The sequence below is a fragment of the Cydia splendana genome, chromosome 4 (genome assembly GCF_910591565.1).
Source record: "Cydia splendana chromosome 4, ilCydSple1.2, whole genome shotgun sequence".
Classification (NCBI taxonomy): Eukaryota; Metazoa; Arthropoda; class Insecta; order Lepidoptera; family Tortricidae; genus Cydia; species Cydia splendana.
The window spans coordinates 2955975-2976377 of record NC_085963.1 but is presented as its reverse complement, the minus strand read 5'-3'; the positions used below and the strand labels follow the sequence as shown (position 1 = coordinate 2976377).

At 38.6% G+C, this 20403-nt stretch overlaps 1 protein-coding gene across 4 annotated transcripts in view; it reads left to right on the top strand.

Annotated features, from left to right (window-relative positions):
- Positions 1-20403, top strand: part of LOC134789702 (beta-arrestin-1) — a 147091-nt gene that overhangs the window by 19705 nt on the left and 106983 nt on the right. The gene's annotated exons all lie outside the window — the stretch shown is intronic.

Sequence of the window (20403 nt, the reverse complement as noted above, 5' to 3'; positions counted from 1 at the left end):
ATCACAATTCAGTCGCAGCTAAACAATTACCTTGTACCAAATACATAACTGGAATGTAAAGTAACCAATGACGTCTTCATCCACTCTACTATCCGAACGCATTAGTGACGTCACAACATAACGTCCATTCATCGGCTTATCTGTTTTCGGTCGGCAGCATTCTTCAGTCTATTTTATGCTTAGAGTGTTATCACGTAACTGGCTGGAAGCGTTGATGTTACTATTGTTACGTGTTTAATGTTTAGTCAGTCGTGTTCAAGAGATAAAGGCTTGACTTGAATAATTAATAATGTCTAGAAAGGAAGTGGGTCATTTTACTTAAAGTTGTACAGTACCTACAGGTTTTCTTTTCAAATTTGACTAATTGTATGCTATTTTTACTCAGAATCTTTGGCTCTTTTCATCAGCTCTTTCATTCGTAATAATAAGAGAAAAGACTGGCTTAAGATTTTTATACTTATTCCATTTTTCATAGACTTTTCTAAACGGAATGGAAGGAAAGATATTTTTTTATTTATTTATACAAGGAATTCCAACAGCTATGAATGATACATTAGACTTTTTAGATAGCATTACAGAGCCAATTATAGGAACTCGCAAATAGAAACTGAATATTATTATGGCAATATATTTCCTATAAGGATCGAAAGAGCTCGTGATTTTCAGTAGAAATATCATAAAAATATCCCAACAAAAAGACATAAAATAGCTCAAGTGCTCGCAACCGAGCCATTATCACCATGTCATTTTGTCAAGGTTTCCATACATATTGCTTTTTCAATCAATCATTGTAGTAGCGAGAGAGATGAATATTCGTTCTATTTTACATCTTAAGCTCAAACGTGCTAAAGCCAAGTTAAAAACTGGATCACTCAATTTTCTCGGAAATATAATAAAGAAAAACCATAAACCTTCACTTTATCTCTATGCACTTAAGCGGGCTTAAGGCGTGGCTTTATCAGGCACGTCACAGATCAGATGGTTAATTTATAAAAGTGTTTTTTTATGTCCATGGCTGTTGACTGTTGGACAGAAAATAGCGGTAGAATATGAAGGTATAAGTAGAAATAAACCTTTGAAAGCAGGATTGCTCTGATTTCGTAGGAAAGTAATATTTTCTCAATTATAGGTCTATACTCTATACTCATTACCTACTCTCTATGGGGTTCCGTATAACCGAACGAAGTTCTGTTACTAATTGTAAGTCTCTGTCATCCTTCTGTCAGCGAAAGTTATAAAATGAACTATCATAGATATACAGTAGCGGCAAAAAATCTATCATGCCTACGGCTATTTTTCGCAGGCATTTATTCGAAAATTCGTGAAATAATTATACTTTATATCATGTTAACAATTATTGTGTAATCATCACGACTATACAATATATTGTATTAATCGGTTTGCTTTGTGGACGCACCATTTTGCATTGTCCGACACGCACTCGGCCAGTTTTTACAATATTCTGGTTAATCCAACGAAAGGTCTCATGGGTGATTAGTCCAGTGTGTGCGAATGAGGCTGAGTCGATAACTCGACGAGTTCGCTGATTAATTTATCTAAACCTCTTGAAAAAAAAACGTTTCTTTCATAAACAAAACAAGGCAGATAAGACCTTTCGAAGATGAATAGGGAATTTGGTCCCAAGTTAATTAATGCGTTGATCGAGAACGCCCCAAGGGTTCGGATGGAGGCTTTTATCGTATTTAGCTAATGTGAGCACATTTGCAGTCAGTTTCCGGTGACTAATGTTTTGCCTATAGTTTTCTAAAGAGGCGTCTATAGCTCATAAGGCACTATATATTGTCGCGCGAGATATTGTCTGGGCGTAATAATGCTAAGCCTACTGGATTAAAACGAAAGGGTAAACAATCACGTTGCCTTAAGCCGCTTGTCTAGTTCTGATCCAAAGAGCGTGACCTTCCAGATATCGGTCAAGCGGGGATTATGACGGCTTAAAATACTTCGCAGTCCGCCAGAGAGTAGACACAGCAAGTCCTAGCACTTGTTCGCTAGGATAAAAGGATGCGGGCTTTGTTGCCTGTACATCAGTTACATAAATCTGAGTACAAAACCATGTTCTGCAACTCTTGCAAGTCGCATTCCTTACTGCAAAGAGATACGTATTAAGCAATGTCCATCGGCCTTAACCGGCCATGATGAAGGAGCTAGATAAACTAAAAAAATTATACTTAATCGTGCCATGAGATATAGCTTGTTGTTAAATTTGTATACTCGTATTCTACTTCTATGAGTTAGAAATTAGCACAGAGTCCCTGTCCATTAACATCACATCCTTTTTAACTATCAGACCTGGTATCTACTTCCCATTTCCATAAAGTAAAAATATGTTTTAACACTAGCCGCAAAACCATGCACTCTATTTTACTGTCCATTTGGGTCTGCAAATCAAATTTGCGGAGCAGCTCGTCGGGAGCGTTAGCGAGCTCCAACGGCCGCGAGAATTTTGAGAGCGACGCCACAGTTGATTTATGTGGTACAGTTTTTAGCCAAAACAATTTTGTTGGCCTGATCTTAGTTTCCGACGCCGACTTATTTCTGGGTTTTACCTAGACGCCATCTAGAAGCCCAGCTGGACGCTCGCCGAACAGGCTCTAAATGACTTAAAACAAATCTTGACTTGACAAACACTTGACTCGAGATTAGCTTCCTGGTTTAAGGAACGAACTGGATTTGTAGTAGAGTAAATTCAAGTGCCGTGGTAGATTTGATTGCTATCTATATATAGTCTTTGTACTGTGACGTTGCTTTTATTGATATAAGAAAATGTAATAACATTGTGTGAAGCATGTGGTTACTGTTGCGCTTATACATATAAATATAACATAGTAGTCAGCTATTTGACCGAATTGAATATGATAAAAAAATACGTGTTTTTACATTACAAGCATGCCAAAAGTCAGTTTATCTTAAAACCCCTCTCTTAAACTACAGTACGGGGAAACCTAATATAGAGCCAAATCAAATTCTAATTTGAAACCACCAAGACATGTTTTAACCTGTTCAATAACTATTTGAAATATTTCTGGAAACCTTAATTACTAGATGCGCAGTGGACCTCAACTTTGAACTTTCATGAAACTGTTCAGTTTTACTATGACAGCGGAGATTTGCAATTATAGACCCACAGACAGCTTCATAAAGCATTTACGAAGACGGCGAGGTCACTACAAATAGAAGTCCATCTACGCTACATACTTACGTATGAACATCGCATGTCAGTGGCAATGTATAACCATAACAAGTTAGGGAGTAGGTACACCATGTGTGTGCTGACCCCTAGTCGTCTTGTATGTTCTATTCAGTAATGTAAGTGTTCTATTTGCAATTCACAAAACTATTTGAAACCAGTATAATTTTAACTTCCATTATCTGGTTGAAAATTTACAGTAGAATAGAGCTAGAGACTAGGACTGGCTTTTTCACATCACCTATTTGAAAAAGGGCTTTTTCTTCCCCGCTAGGAGGGACCAAAGTGGCACTTTTCTTCCCTGCTAGGAGGCATCAAAGTTGTACTTTTCTGTTCTAGGACACGATTTTTTCTTTCTTGCATACTATTTTTTTTTGGTCAAATAATACATATTTTGGAACATAACAATTTCCTCATAGTTGATGTGAAAAGCAGTAGGTATGTGTCACACGGTATCAAAATTATTTCGTCTTGGGCATTAACACTTGAATCCCTCATTACGCTCAGGATTCAATGTACGCCCTTGACGGAAATATATAATTTTGATCTCTTGTAACACAAACTACTATTGACGTCGACGGTACGTACGCCGACGTCAAAAGTATACATTTTCCGCTTTGTTATGAAGTAGTAAGGTGCAAAGCTATCAACATATGTTTGACCGTACAGTCGCCATCAGATATATCGGGGCGGCCAAGGTGTTCACAAATATCTGAACACGCCTGCATTGTCAAGGCGTTAGAGTGCGTGTTTACATATTTTTGAGCACCTCGGCCGCTCAGATATATCTGATGGCGACTGTACAAGGGGCAGGCCAGCGACCTTTTTTATTATTCATCCATACGCTCATATCGCACAAAGACTAGACAGAATCGCTTATAAGTCCCAAGTAGACATGTGCGCCGCGCCGCCGCGCCGCCGCCGCCGACGATTTTTCCACGCCGCCGCCGCCGATAAATTTGACCGGCGTATAATCGGCGTGGGAATTTTTTATACCTATCGTGTCTTATTCCATGTTGCGGAGTGAATAGATAGTATCAGACGTATAATTTAAAGATCCTTATGCTTTTTCGCTTATTTGTCGGTGTACCAAATTATTATCATTTTTGTCGTTGCGGTGTTAGCTGTGATAACGATTTAGTGTTAATTTAAACAAGATCTAGTTTCTGGATCTCAGGTTATTATTTGATATTTTTTCGCACAGCTTTTTTGTAGAACGTAGATGAAATTGTATATTATGTGATAAATAAATAAAACATATTTATTAATTTATATAATATACAATTTCATATAAAATTACACACGTTCAATTCTTAGTCATTTTATGGTGATATCAGCTTCTTGTACTTAACAATATACAGCGTGAGCTTAGCCATTGGACAAACTCTGAAATCCGACGTAGGGTTACTTCTAAGAAATGCTCTAACGGTAATTTTTTTTTCAATTAGAACAAAAGATAAAAAGATATATTATCAAACAAAAGTTATTTCCAATAATCGACAACATAAAGAAACATACTGTATTAATCATTGGCAGTGCTTTTGACAATTTGTTTGAAAATGTGCAGCAATGATGACATTTATCAAAAGTCAGAATCTTATTAATGTCATGGGACTTCCGGTTCGAGCGCCATCTTGATGGCACGCGGCGAGATTAATTGATTCTTTTTTTGCTCATTAATATTGTTTAAAGTGTAATATCGATAGCCTATTATACAGTAAACTTATGTGGTAGTGTGCAGTGAATGGAGAATTTATCTTGAAGCACGTTTAACCATCATTTTGGAGTCGACGGCCGGTTGTCCACGTGTTTCTTGTAAAGCCCGCTATCGCTTTACAAGAGCTAAATCACCGTACACTGTCTTGTACTAACCGTACAATTTCAATCGTTTTACCCTGCTACTACGACCTTGACACTGGCGAAATAGCCCCAATGGGCTGAAGCCATAATTTTAAAAGAATGAATGAATGAATGAATATTAATGTCATAAATAAAAAAGATAATCAAAACGGTCGAAGAAGGTTTCATACTATTTATTACCTCAGGAGTTACTAAATTCCTGCGCAAACCGGCGGAGCGCTGCGCAGATCACTTTAAAATTATCAATGTATGTTCTTCCCTATTTCAATTACATTCTGGTATAAATTTAAACGCTTTGAGGCCGACCTCGGAGCATCACGGAGGATTGTTACTCCGCGGCATCGAGGAGCACGTTAGAGGATACCGCGGCGGTAGGCGCCGGCATGCCGCGGCATCCCCCGGTATGCGCCGAGGCCTCCCGAGTGCGCCGGGGTAGCACCGGGACGACGGGGGAGAACTCGTGCACACTCACTAATCCCTTTTGATAGAGTACACGCGGCGGCATGCCGCGGCATCCCCCGGCCTGCGCCGAAGTGCTCCCTGGTGCGCCGGGCTGGCGGCCGCTCGCGGTATCGCGGGGGATTTTACCTCGCCGGTGTGCGCTGCGCGGCGTAAATCCTCCTCGGTGATCTGCGCTGCGCTCCGCCGGTTTGCGCAGGCCTTTACACATACAGGATGCTCCAAAGTAAAAAAAAATGTAATTTGTTAATTTCTTCGTAACCGCTACACCGATTGTTATGATACTTTGTATACTGGTTCTAAATACCCTAATGCATATGTACATTTCGGCTTTGTCCAATGGCTAGGGACATCCTGTATATTTCAATCAAAATTATAAAAATCAGTCTAAAGCTTCGCAATAAGCTATACTTAAACAATGATACCTAGGTACTTATAGGAACTTAAATCACCAACTATCATCACTAAGATAGCAGTAAAGAAAACAAAGTAGACCTTAGTACCTATTCCATAAAACAGGACACTTCAAAAACAATCTGTTGAGCGAATCTACCTGCCAGAGACGTTTTCTTTCGAAAACGATGACATCTAACATTACATTTCTGTTAAACTTCAGTTCAGACAAATGTAAAGTATGTAGTTCATCATTATTTCGTAACAAATACTAAGTGAGGCGACAGCGGCTGGGAAAAGTCAATATACACAGATAAGACTTAACTTATAAAGATTTTTTTTGTGGTTTATTTGTATATCACTTACAAAGTAAGTAAGTAAAAATACTGCCTAAATGTAGCGTTTTAAAGTATCCTTTTTATTTTAATATTTAGACATACCGTTGGTAACCGTTAGGTTGGTATTGGTAATAAATTGTTGCCAAGTGTCATGATGGGATATAATTTTCGGCAATAACTTAGAAAACACACATAATATGTTTTGGATAGCCTAATAAATACTCAGAAGGCTTTAATATAGAGTTTCTACAGCTACGTTCTCATGCAGTATCAAAAAATATGCCACGCCGATTTCACGCCGATCACGCCGCCGCCGCCGGTCAAAAAATCATCGGACGCCGCCGCCGATGATTTTGCCATCGGCGCACATCTCTAGTCCCAAGTCTCGTAAATTGTCGGAATTCGAGCTATTATCTACCTTTGTTGGGGTTCTTTACTTGAATGCTTTACGTTTTTTTAGGGTTCCGTACCCAAAGGGTAAAACGGGACCCTATTACTAAGACTCCGCTGTCCGTCCGTCCGTCCGTCCGTCTGTCACCAGGCTGTATCTCACGAACCGTGATAACAAATACTAAAAAGTACGGAACCCTCGGTGGGCGAGTCCGACTCGCACTTGTCCGGTTTTTTTGCTATCTTGGACTTTTTTTGCAATATTTCGAGTTTTTAGGTTATTTAACATCGTCAATATTTTTACGCTCATGCGCAAATTTTATTATGAGACCAACCGCTAAATCGCGGAAAAATATTGACCTATTATATAGGTCAGATATTTGCTCAAGATTTAAAAACAGCCTGTATTGTATATGTAATAGGTCAAATATTTGCTAAAGATTTAAAAACAGCCTGTATTGTATATGTAATAGGTCAAATATTTGCTAAAGATTTAAAAACAGCCTGTATTGTATATGTAATAGGTCAAATATTTGCTAAAGATTTAAAAACAGCCTGTATTGTATATGTAATAGGTCAAATATTTGCTAAAGATTTAAAAACAGCCTGTATTGTATATGTAATAGGTCAAATATTTGCTAAAGATTTAAAAACAGCCTGTATAAATTTACCTCTAGGAATAAAATAACTTGAAAGATAAATATTAAACAGAGAAGTAATCAACTCAATGTCTCTGTGAAATATGGCTTCTCTAATCAATTCAATGTGACAGCTGATAATGTCAGGAAGGGACAAAAGGTAAATAAAATGTAACTCTGCTTTATAGAATTACTAGACGGGCCCGCAGCTCCGCTCGCGTAAATGAAATAAAGAGTTCGTCTTATGTTTAGTTAAATACCGACATTATTATGTATTCAACCCTGCCATGGTTTAAAACTGTGATAGGGATTTCTTATTTATAGCCGTTATTTGGATAACTCAATTCGCAAATTTGTCAAAAAATGATGTGATTTGATAAAAGGCAAGATTGTATTTTTTCATCTACACGTATTTATTTAAAACTTGTTTCAAGATAAAATTATTATTTGTTCTTATAAGCCTAGTTGCAAAAACGTTCATTAGATTAATTTTCGCCTTAAGACGAATATGGACGAACACCGCCCTTAAATCGCCTTTTCATACAAACATAGGTAGTCTAGTCCTCTGAGTCCTCTCGGTCTTGCGATAGCTCTCGCCAGTCGCCATGGCCGAGGTTGAGTAGGTCTTGAGCAACTACGTCGTTTCAGCGGTACCTAGGACGTCCACTCAGGCGTCTCCCATTTTGTTGTCCCAAGTACCTGCGCTCTCTTCACGGCACGATCCTCTCCCATTCTCTCTAAGTGTCCGAGCCACCACTGAATTTAGCCGCTTTTGTCTCTCAATATTTCGCCACTATATCGGACCACATCCTTATTTCTATGGCAACAAAATTATATTACGATATTTGGCCGACTGCTGACTGTACATTTGCTTATTTTTATCAGGTCGCTCAATAACATCTGAACATGCACTTTAATCTACCTACATAACTTACTATCAACTTTGTATTTTTGGCCCATCTCAGCATTCTTAGCCCGTTCCCCGGACGAATGGCAATGTTTGCCGAAGCCGTGAAAGTCAATCTGAATAATATAACTCAAAAATAAATTTAAAACAACAAAATACAAATTGATAATAATAATATAGTAATAGATTTAGATTTAGATTTAGATTTAGATTTTAGATTTATTTATTTCATAATATGAAATTACAATATAAATTATTTTACACTAATCTATACGAATTTATATTACTTTGATTGATAAGAATGATAAGTCATATATGACATAAATCACTCGTATGGGCTCTATAGACTAAGGTTGAGGTTGGCAGCACTTTTTATTTTACTTCGTGTAAAAAAACTCAGAAATACCTGTATACCAACATGACAAACATAATTTAGTTTACTTTAACTTACGGATTATTTGGTCTAATCTGTAGCACCGCCAAACGAAAGCAACCGAGAGTTGCCGAGAAATGATGAAGATTGTTATGAAAATTTCTTTTCCTTATTGCAAATTAAATACGCATCGGAAGCGATAGTTTTTATGGTCTAGTTCTATTCCCATATGTAGATAATTGATTTGAACAGGTTTTTCTTATCATACGTGCGTCGTATTCGAGAAACGTGTCAAAAACTTTTTTAGAAATTTGTAAGGCGCCATCTCGCTTCTTCCCTCGTTTTTTATCCCGTTCTGGTTTTTCAATTTTATATATATGATTGGAAAAATCTAAAAAAAGCTCCATTAAAAAAACTTATTTCATGAGCTTTACGCGATAACTGTAATAAAAATAAAGTACCATTACTACGAGTCACTGACCGTGTCAACACTGACATACATAATACACGCTAACGTCTACGTAATTTACTTTCTAATTATAGGGATGAAAATTCCGAAAAAAACAAATGTTTTATTCGGGAATTTGTTAAAATTTTGTTTTTTTTTCGGTTATTTTCCAGTTTTATTCAGAAAATTAAATACTTACGTCATAATTTACACAATGCCACTGATGAGTGATGACAGTGTCGAAGTCAATACAATGCCAGAAACTAACACCACCTAACACATTAGACGTGCAACCTTTACCTACCTATTTAAATTCCTAATGAAGTATATTGAAAAATACAGAAGTTAAAAAAAACTTTCGGAAGCATGCATGCATGCATGCATGAATGCATGTATGCATTGATTTTTTCGAAAGAAACTTGAAAAAAAAAAGATGCATAGAAAGTAAAGTACTGATCGACCGTTTAATAAATCAAAGATAGAATGAATTCAATCAGCTCCATCACGGTATGCAACAGACAATGCCTGTAGTTAAAGGCGAAAAACGGATTACCTACGGTGATTGAATCGAGTCAGAATTGTCTCATGAATTTTAATGAAACTTGCCCGTGCTGCGAATTAGGAGTCGTCACCCTGTCAATTTGTTGTCCCTTGCTCAAGAATTACATTTTATTTAGGTATGCCTCTGGCATTCTTAATGTGACACGCTTCTAAATATCACTAAGGGAGCTAGGGAGCTTTAATGCTTTCTGCCCGATTCAAACTTTAAGATACGTCAAATATTACGGCTAGATACGATATGGATTACATATGTCAGTGGATTAGATACGTTTTTGGTTGAAGAAACGTCACATTTGACACTGATATATCCAATCCATGTCGTATATAGCCGTATCCTTAAGTTCGAATCGGGCCACTAGTTGTTTCGAGTTAGATACGTTAAAGCCTGACCATAGTAATATATATGATCATGCGCCATGTTGTGGAAGATTTCTTACACTGGCAATATGTAACGATGTATGAAAAGGTGAACACTTTTTAGTCTAAACTTTCACGATTTTTACTCATTATTATTCACAACGACTTTCGCGGCCCTATTCGAACTCTAAGATACGTCAAATCTTACGGCTAGATACGATATGGATTAGATATGTCAGTGTCAAAAGTCACGTTTTTGTTTGAAGAAACGTCACTTTCGACACCGACATATCTAATCCATATCGTATCTAGCCGTAATATTTGACGTATCTTAAAGTTCGAATCGGGCCGTTAGTCACTTGTACGGATACGATGGTCGTACCGTACGTACTTGTTAAATGACATCGTAATAATGGCAGAACCAGTTGGAAATATGAGTTAAATTCTGTTGAATTTAGTAATAATTCGACATATCTTATATACATAATCCACTTCAAGTTATATGTGATAACTAACTACATCACATGGTTTCTATTCTTACAAAATTTGTTTGCCAAAGATGCCCGTAAAATAAAGCATACTAGTTTACGATACTAAGTACCTAATGAACTCGTGTTCAATGATTACCTAGTTTACACACGTTTTATGTTTACGAACGCGTGTTCGACCCGTCAGAATTCATAGAAAATTTTATGGAAAATATGTTTTTTGTGCGTCAGTAGGTATTACCATCATACATACAGTTAATTGACAATATATAAACCGTATTCCTACGAGATAAGGTCTATAAACTATAGTGCGTTTCTATCAGTAGGTACAAGATAAGGAAACGCGGAAAATCATCAAACGATAAGCCGAAATCGTTTCGAGTAAAGATGACGTTTATTTTCGTTTCAAAGAGATAGGATCCTCGCAATATTTGTCTAGTACGTATTGTTGGTTATATTTTCAATTGTACCCAAAATAAATACGCCGTTTTGTTACACCCACCTTTTCTCGTAATACCGCGGTTTTCTATTTATTTTTATTGAATCTTATTTCGTTTATATACCTCTGTTACGGGTAATGTTAGAAGGTTAATTAAACTCAAGTTTACCCTGATATAACTAGTATTACCCTCAGGTATTACCTTAGCCTTTTGGGTAAAGTCCGAAAATTTAAACAACATTAATCTGTATTTGGCGTTTACTCGTACCTACACATCTACCCAACACTGGCTGGGTAACGTTAGGTGTTACATCATCAAATCAAATCAAATCAAAATATACTTTATTCATGTAGGCCTAGCAACAAGCTCTTATGAATCGTAATTAATCTTAATCTAATTATCAGAGCAATTTATTGATGTTAATATTATTCCATAATAAAATTGGATTATTATACATATCAAATTTAACACTAAGAATTTCACAAAAGGATCGTCAAACATTAAAAAAATTGTATAAAAAAATACTAGTCTAGAATTTCTAGAATAAAATCTAAATGTCAAAAAAAAAAGGCTTAGGTAACAAAAGAAGTAGATAGTATTACATCGGTATATCCATTTCCTTATCAATAATCAAATATACCTAATAAATAAATAATCATTTCGAATAACAATTAATCCCACGTTGTATTATCATTCATGTAGTCTTATGTGGTATAATAAGCTTTAGAAATAAGTTTACGCTTTACATAATTCTTAAATTTATTAATAGATAATTCAGTAATATGGTTTGGAAGTTTATTATAAAATCTTACACAATTACCCATGAATGATTTTTTAATTTGATGGAGCCGAGTGAAGGGCACTTATGAGCTTATGTTTATTTCTAGTATTAATATTATGAATTTCACAATTTTTCCTAAAATTTACAATATTTTTATGTACAAACAGAATATTCTCATAAATGTATTGACAGTGCACTGTCATTGTGTCAATTTCCTTAAATTTATCTGTAAGTGAGTCTCTATGGTTCATTTTGTATATTGCTAGAATAGCCCTCTTCTGCAGAACAAAAATGGTATTTATCTCTGAAGCACCGCCCCACTGTAAAATACCATATGCCATAATGCTATGGAAGTAACTAAAATATACTAATCGAGCTGTTTTCACATCAGTTAACTGACGGATTTTGCTCACTGCAAAAGCTGCAGAGCTCAGTCTATTCGAAAGAGTAGCAATATGGGGACCCCACGGAAGTTTAGAATCTAAAGTTATACCAAGAAAAACTGTACTATCAACTTATTCCAATTCCTCATCCTTCACAATGACACTTGTTTGCACATGCCTTACGTTACTACTAGTGACAAACTTAATACATTTAGTCTTTTTCTCATTTAACATTAAATTATTAACATTGAACCAATTTACTACTTTTGAAATAGCATTGTTTACATCATTGTAAGCTTGTTGCTGTCGTTTGACTTTGAAAATAAGTGAGGTGTCGTCTGCAAACAATACTATATCATGGTGGATCTTAACAAGGAATGGCAAGTCATTTATGTAGATAAGGAACAGGAAAGGCCCCAATATTGACCCCTGTGGTACACCCATAGAGACCAATGACCCAGGTGATCGCTGTCCATTCACATTGACCCTTTGTATTCTACCATTTAAGTAGGACTTAAGTAAATTCAGTTCCGATCCTCTAACTCCGTAATAATGAAGTTTCCTGATTAATGTTTCATGACAAACACAGTCGAAGGCCTTAGATAAATCACAGAAGACACCTAAAGCATCTCGTGACTCCTCCCAGGCATCGAAAATATGCTTAATTAGCTCAACACCAGCATCGGTTGTTGAGCGACCCCGTGTAAAACCAAACTGCTTATTATGCATCAAATTATTAACGTTAAAACAGTGTTGCCAGATCTCCTGATTTTCCAGGATATCTCCTGATTTCGGGGTGTATCTCCTGATCTCCTGATTTTACCGAAAAATCTCCTGGATTTTAGAAGTTCCCAACCATTTAATATTATTACATAAATGTAACGCCAGGGTTCTTCAAGCCAATGTAGGGCGGCCATAAATTCAATCGTAGGTAGTGTGTAAGTGTAACATCAACCTTTGCCACAGTTTCAGAACGAAACGAAATAAGAATAAAAGAATAAGAATAAGAATAATATTTATTTCTTTAACATTATCCAAAATTATAACATTCATAATACACCGAAATGACCGATTATGAGCGATATTACCGATAAAATGGAGTGCGGACGCAAGAATACCAATTTGTGACGCCAGTATTTTCGTTTTGGGGCATTTATTCAATTTAAGGGGCTGTAATAGCACAAAAATCTAAAATTGGTGATTAAATTGGAAATTGCCACCAATTTCATTTCTGATCAAATCGGTCGATTTGATCACCTCTGTCTGGAGTAGTCTGGACACGCCTTACTATATGAATGAAAATTATTTTTATGACATAAATTTTTGTCTCCTGATTTTATTTCAAATCTCCTGATTTTTAGGACATGTATCTTCTGGATTTTTCAGATTGGACCTGGCAACACTGCGTTAAAATGTCGTACTAATTGAGAAAGAACTAATTTTTCAAAAATCTTGCTAAATCACTTCTGACATTACCCTCCCAGTGTTGGGTAGATGTAGATGTATATGGGTAAACGCCGAATGATAGACATCTTAGTACATGTATTTGTATAAAATTATGTTTAGACAGGAGACAATACCGTACATCAAAAGGTTTTTTTAAATGATACAGATGAATCGAATAATTCGGCCAAATATTTGTTTCTGTAAGATCTGACTCGAATTTTCGTATTTACCAAACTCCATACATTTCAATGTTTCTCAAGGCCCGTCTCTAGTACATTTCAATGTTCAATGTTTGTGACAACTCTGCAGAGAGCCAGCACGGAAAATTTTCGTCGCAAAGTAGAAAAATACCAGGTAACGTTTCATGGACATCTTAGTACATGTACGTTATGTTTATACGGGAGACAATACCGTACATCAAACGGTTTTACGTGGTAGATCGTAAACGTTTACCGTGGCGCTTGCTCGCAGATGCTTTACGATCTCGTATAATTTGTTTGGATGTTCCGTTCCCAGAACCTATGTGAGGAATATTGATTATCAAGTGAATTGATTACGGCAAGGGTTCTTAGAAGGTAATAGGGATCAGGACTGATGTTGAATTTTATAACAGTTCTACTTAGTTTCATTGAAATGGATAAATGAAAATAGAGGTGTAGTGCGACGTAAACCGATAGAAATTAAATAAAATGGAATTTAAAAATTTCCATACTAAATTGTTGCCATGTTTATGCATTTTACGTCAGTTACGTAGGAAGTGGCGCCCTCGATAATTTTCTACAAATTCTTATCGGACTATACAAGAGAAAACGTACAGATAAGTTTGTTTTGCCAAACTGGATTAAATTAAAAGAATTAAAATATGCAAGCATGATGGGCACATTTGCAACGGGAACGGCAGAGAGCGGTTTGTTTATTTAAATTTATAGTTTTAATTTTTAATTGTATGTGTTAGTTGTAACTATATACCTATATTTTTAATTGATACTTTATAACTTAATTAAAAGATATCCTTAGATTTGTTGCCATTGGACATAAAAAAATTGTGTCCAACAACTAAACAATACATGACGATATGTACCTACCGTACCGTCGTCTTTATTAACCGACTTGGAAATCTACAGGAAATTGTCAGTGTCAGGTGTCAATTGTCAAGTTCGCGTAATAGAATAAGTGACTGCTCGTAATCTACTTACTTTAATTCTGCGCGACCATTGACATAATATATCTAAAGACGGGCCTTACGGGCAATAAGTATGGGGCCAGTACAGTGGTGTTACGCACACGAATTTGAGCCAATCGTGCAGTCTAACGCCACAACGCGATTGGTTGATGAGTTCGCATCACACGCACGATTGGTCGCAACTAGTTGCGTTAGACTGCACGATTGGCTCGAATTCGTGACACCGCTGAACTAGCACCATTCTTAGTGCCCGTGAAGCCCGTCTTTAGATATATGTCAATGTGCACGACTATATCTAAGATTACAGCGTATAATAATAACCTGGAACGTAAGTAGGTTGTTATAGAACCGCAGACGCTTGTGTTTAATGTGCGCTATCAAATGTTTACTGTCAACCATAAACATATTGCCGAGGCTGGGAGCTGGTGATTAAGTAGCAGAGGATTCAGCCAGCTGTTTTTAGGGTTCCGTACCCAAAGGGTATAAACGGGACCCTATTACTAAGACTCCACTGTCCGTCTGTCTGTCCACACTCACCAGTAAAATTCTTAAAAAAAAAAACATTACGTAACATATATCTATGTCTTGTACTATACAGGCACGCAAAGCAATTTACTTTAAAAGTATTTTTACACAGGCTTATAAATTACTAGCTTTTGCCTGTGACTTCGTCTGCGTGGAATTAGTGGTATCGTCTTGGGTCGTCCCAGCATTAGTTTTTCGTCAAGTTCTTAAATTAGTCCTATTCTGCTTTCGTCACCCATTGTACATTCGTCACAATCGTCGGTGGCTTTAAATGTAGAATTCGTGACGAAAGCAGAATAGGACTAATTTAAGAACTTGACGAAAAACGAATGGGACGCCCCAAGACGATACCGAATTAGTGACAGCAGTTAAAGTAGGTATAGCGCCTAGATAATGTTAATAGCAGTCATTAAATTCGCGCATTGCTTACTTATTATTAGGCAATTCATTAACTCTTTCAATTCCACCCCCCTTTGCACTCTCTTCGGGGATGATTTCCGACATAAAAACAATCCTATGTCCTTCCACGGGACTCAAACTATATCTATACCAAATTTCAACTAAATCGGTTCAGCGGCTTAAGCGTGAAGAGGTAACAGACAGACAGACACACTTTCGCCCCTATAATATTATAGTTCGTTTTTTTTAGAATTAGAAAGAACTTGAAAGAAGATAAGCGATCCTGACATGTCTTTTAATTGAAAAACGCTTTTTAAAAATCAGTAACTATTACTTATGAAAGCAGAAGAATATAAATTATCGTATTAGATTCATAATTGTTACATATTTGCCGGCACTTATTTTTAAAATGTGTTTTTCAATTAAAAGAAACATCAAGATTGTTTACCTTATTGCTTATTCTAATGCTATAAACAACGAACTATAGTATGGATTATTTTAATTGGGTAATGTAAAATCAGGTTTAACTGCGGTAGATAGTTTTATCAACTCTTATTTAAAATTGCAATATCGAAACGAGGTTTGCTCATAAAAGTGTAGTTGTACTCGTAGCTACAACAGCTGACCCGCCGGCGCCAGGTGGACGGCGTCAAGTCAAGGTTGGTGCAGCATGCTAACTGCATTGTGGCCTTATAGCGGCATGCCGCATAGGGCGCGGTGACGGACAAAAGGCTTATTTATCTGCGAGTTTGTGTTTATGGTGTGCCATCTGTTTTGATCATGTAACGTCAGTTGTAAGTCACATGAAACTACACGCCGACATACAATCGGAAGTGACGCTCTCATTTCAATTTCAATTTATTTATTTGCAAGTTTTGCAACCAAGTACTAAACACATTCGTAAATGATTAGATGTACAGTAGGTACGTGGACCCTGATAGGGCGCAGCAAAAACCTTAGGTACTACATAAAACTAATTTTAATCTAATGTTAATTAATGACTAGTAAAATATGATCAGAATTATTCCATTGGCATGCTTAAATTATGAACATTCACGTAGGTCTATCTTGTGGTACTAGAGTTCAATGATAAAAATTGTTATACAATTAAACTCCCTCTCTCTCGTCCTCACCATGCTCAGTTTTAACCAATGGAATTGAAACCAAATTAATTGGAAAATAGAGTTGAGTTTCCTTTGGGTCACGTTTTAAGTAAAAAAAGTGTAACCTCAACCTATCCAGGCTTTTTATTCATAACTTTGCTAAAAATGGAATAATGTTCTTTAAAAATCACATTGGGCAGGACGAGGCTATTCCTTGTACAATTTCTGTCACATATCTAAACTAATTGTCATCGTAGAAGTATTACAACTGGGGTGTATGTAGGGTGCCTTACAGGCCAGTCGGGAATACCGATCGGTCTACGAAACTAGACGGTGTCCTTAAACTGGGCTGCAAGAGTGCTCTATAAATCTCTTCATTGGTGGCTCCACGTAGCTGTGTCGCACGCAGCGGCCACACCCCGGTAAACCGCGTCGATCCGCGGGCTAAACTCAGTGAAGGGGCTGTGTCCTACTCTAGGACGCGGTATAATGGGCTAATCCCCTCATATAGTGCCTCAAGCCTGCAACGGCTCGGGAGGCGATCACCGCTAGTACAGCAAATGATCCGGCGACCGGGGCGTTGCAGCAAGGCATCTGTGACATGCCTAAAAGGGCGCATGTCGGGATTCAAAGAGGCATGCGGCCAGTTACTGCATCCTCTAGAACTAACTAGTCGTAGCGGTCCTCCGCTCCACTGGTAATTAGGACTAGAGGACGAGAGAGTGGACTTGTGTCAGCGCAAATACTCGGCCACTATAATATATTCACGCGCTGATGACCCCTGGCAATAATTTGGAACAACGAGTGCATGCCCTGCGGCGATGGAGACTGGTGGTGGGGGTTGAACTGGTGAGTTTGATCCTTAGCTGGCTCTCTGCACGTAGGCGGTCGAGCGGTGATGGTCGCTCCAGAACTCAAACGAGGCGAGAGTACTGGTTCGGCAGCTCGCTGGACGACAAAGCAGCCCTATTTAGGGATAGCACTGCTTTCCTCAATCCGAGGAGGGGCCTAGAAAAGGTGGCCTAAACAAAGCTCGCCTCATCTTGTCCCAGACGGCTAACCGCGGCCGTTTGGTCACCAACCTCAGCGGTCGAAAGATACAGAATAATATAAACAAGTTCCTTAACATTGCCGCTTGGAACGTGAGAACCTTGTTAGACAATGACAGAAACCAGTGCCCCGAAAGGAAAACCGCGCTCATAGCCCGGGAACTATCTCGATACAATATCGATATTGCCGCAATCAGTGAGACACATTTGGCAGACAGCGGTGAGCTATGTGAGGACTTGGGTGGGTACACGTATTATTGGATAGGCAAGCCTGCGAATGAACGAGCTGCCAGTGGTGTCGGTTTTGCGATTCGGAACAACATCGCCCGCTCGCTGTTAGAGCTTCCGAAAGGGATTAATGATAGACTTATGACTTTACGGCTCCATATGGCACCCAGAAAATATCTACATCTTGTAAGCGTGTATGCTCCCACTATGACAGCCTCTGATGATGACAAGCTTTCGTTTTACGAAGATCTGCGCATAGTTTTGCAAAACATTCCATCCTGTGACAAGCTGATCTTGCTCGGGGACTTCAATGCGCGAGTCGGTACTGAGCACATTGCCTGGAAGGACGTAATAGGTAAACAGGGGGTCGGCAAGTGCAACTCCAATGGTGTGGCTCTTCTAACCCTGTGTTCGGAATTCAACCTTAGTATTACGAACACCTTCTTCAGGCAACCTGACAAGTATAAAACGTCCTGGAAGCATCCACGCTCTGGGCATTGGCATCTCCTTGATTACATCATAGTACGCAGGCGAGACCTGAGTGATGTACGTATTACAAGGGCGATGCGTGGTGCTCAGGGCTGGACCGACCATCGACTTATCAGGTCCAGGATGCGGCTGAACTACAAGCCACCGCGTAGAGCAAATCACAAATTCCCTTCACGACTCAATTTTGCCAAACTAGTCCATGACGAAGAAACGAGGCACAAACTTGACGTAGAGTTCGATGCAGCTATGTCACATATCGTCAACATTCCTTCAGTAGATGTCAAATGGCGTACTTACGCGGGGACTCTTTACGAGGCTTCTTTGCAGGTTTTAGGTAAACCGTTGAAGAAAAACCAGGACTGGTTCGATGAATCTGACACGGAAATAATAAAACTTGTAGAAAGATCTCGTCTTGCTCTGAGGGGTGTTGTTGGTGTGGAGCAGCGCAACATCATACAACGTGAACTCAAGATAAAAATTCGCGAGCTAAAAGAGAGTTGGTGGCAACATAAGGCCAAGGAACTGCAGTGGCTGGCTGATACCAGTCAAACTGCTAAGTTCTTTGAAGGCCTGAAGTCTGTGTATGGGCCTCGTTGCAAGAAGACGGCACCAATTTACTCGAAAGACAAAACTATGAGGTTAACAGATCCTGAACAAATTCTCCTTAGATGGGCTGAGCACTTTAATGAAGTGCTTAATCCCGGGAGTCAAGGAGCAGATCTATCCTACATCAGTTCGCGGGATAATCTACCATCTGTTTCAAGTTTGGATGATCCGCCATCTTTCGCGGAGTTCAGTAGCGCGGTAAGTCGCTTAAAAAACGGCAAATCACCTGGCTCAGACAGCCTGCCATCGGAAATTTTCAAATATGGTGGACCAAGTATTAGGTCAAGGCTGTTTGAGCTTATCAACTGCATATGGGACGTTGAGACTGTACCACAAGACTGGAAGGATGCTTCCATTACCAAACTGTACAAAGGCAAAGGGGACCTATCAGACTGCAGTTCTTTCAGAGGGATCGCCCTACTTTCTGTGGCTGGCAAAATACTTGCCCATATTATCAATAGGCGCCTTAATACACTCGCCGAGAGCTTCCTTCCTGAATCTCAATGTGGGTTTCGGCCAAATAGAGGTACGGTTGATGCCATCTTTGTTGTCAAGCAAATGCAAGAAAAAAGCCTTGAACAACACCGTGACCTCTATTTGTGTTTTGTGGACTTAGAAAAAGCCTTTGACCGTGTTCCTAGGTCAGCCCTGTGGACCGTCCTAGAGAAGTGCGGGTGCTCTGTGAAATTTGTCAACTTGGTGCGCCAATTTCACGAGGGCATGAGTGCCCGCGTGCGTCACGAAAGCGCTTACACAGAGCAGTTTCCGGTCACTAGCGGCGTTAAACAGGGCTGTGTCATGGCTCCGACCCTATTTGCTATTTACTTTTCCGCGGTAATGAACGATGCCCTTCAGAAATGTAACCATCAGATCATGGTAAATTCTCGAATGGACAAAAGTATATTTGACCTTGCGCGACTCAGAGCTAAACGAAAAGTCCACTCAACTGCAATCACAGAAGTTCTCTACGCTGATGACGTTTGCCTTATGGCACATACCCTAGAAGATTTGCAAAGGTATCTGGACAACTTAGACGATTCTTGTCGTAAGTTCGGATTGGTGATCAGCGCGTCGAAAACCCAGATTCTTAAACAACCTGCACGAGGCAAATCTGCGAACGACGCTGCTGTTTACCTTAGCGGCAATGCTTTGGATGAAGTAGGAACTTTTCGTTACCTTGGGAGTCTATTGCGAAGCGACAATCGTCTCGAGTCCGAGATATCTTCAAGGATCGCAAAAGCTGCTGCAGCCTTTGGCGGACTCAATCAGCGAGTTTGGAAATCACACGACCTTAGCCTCCGGACTAAACTCGCCGTTTACAAAGCAATAATTTTACCTTTGTTGCTTTATG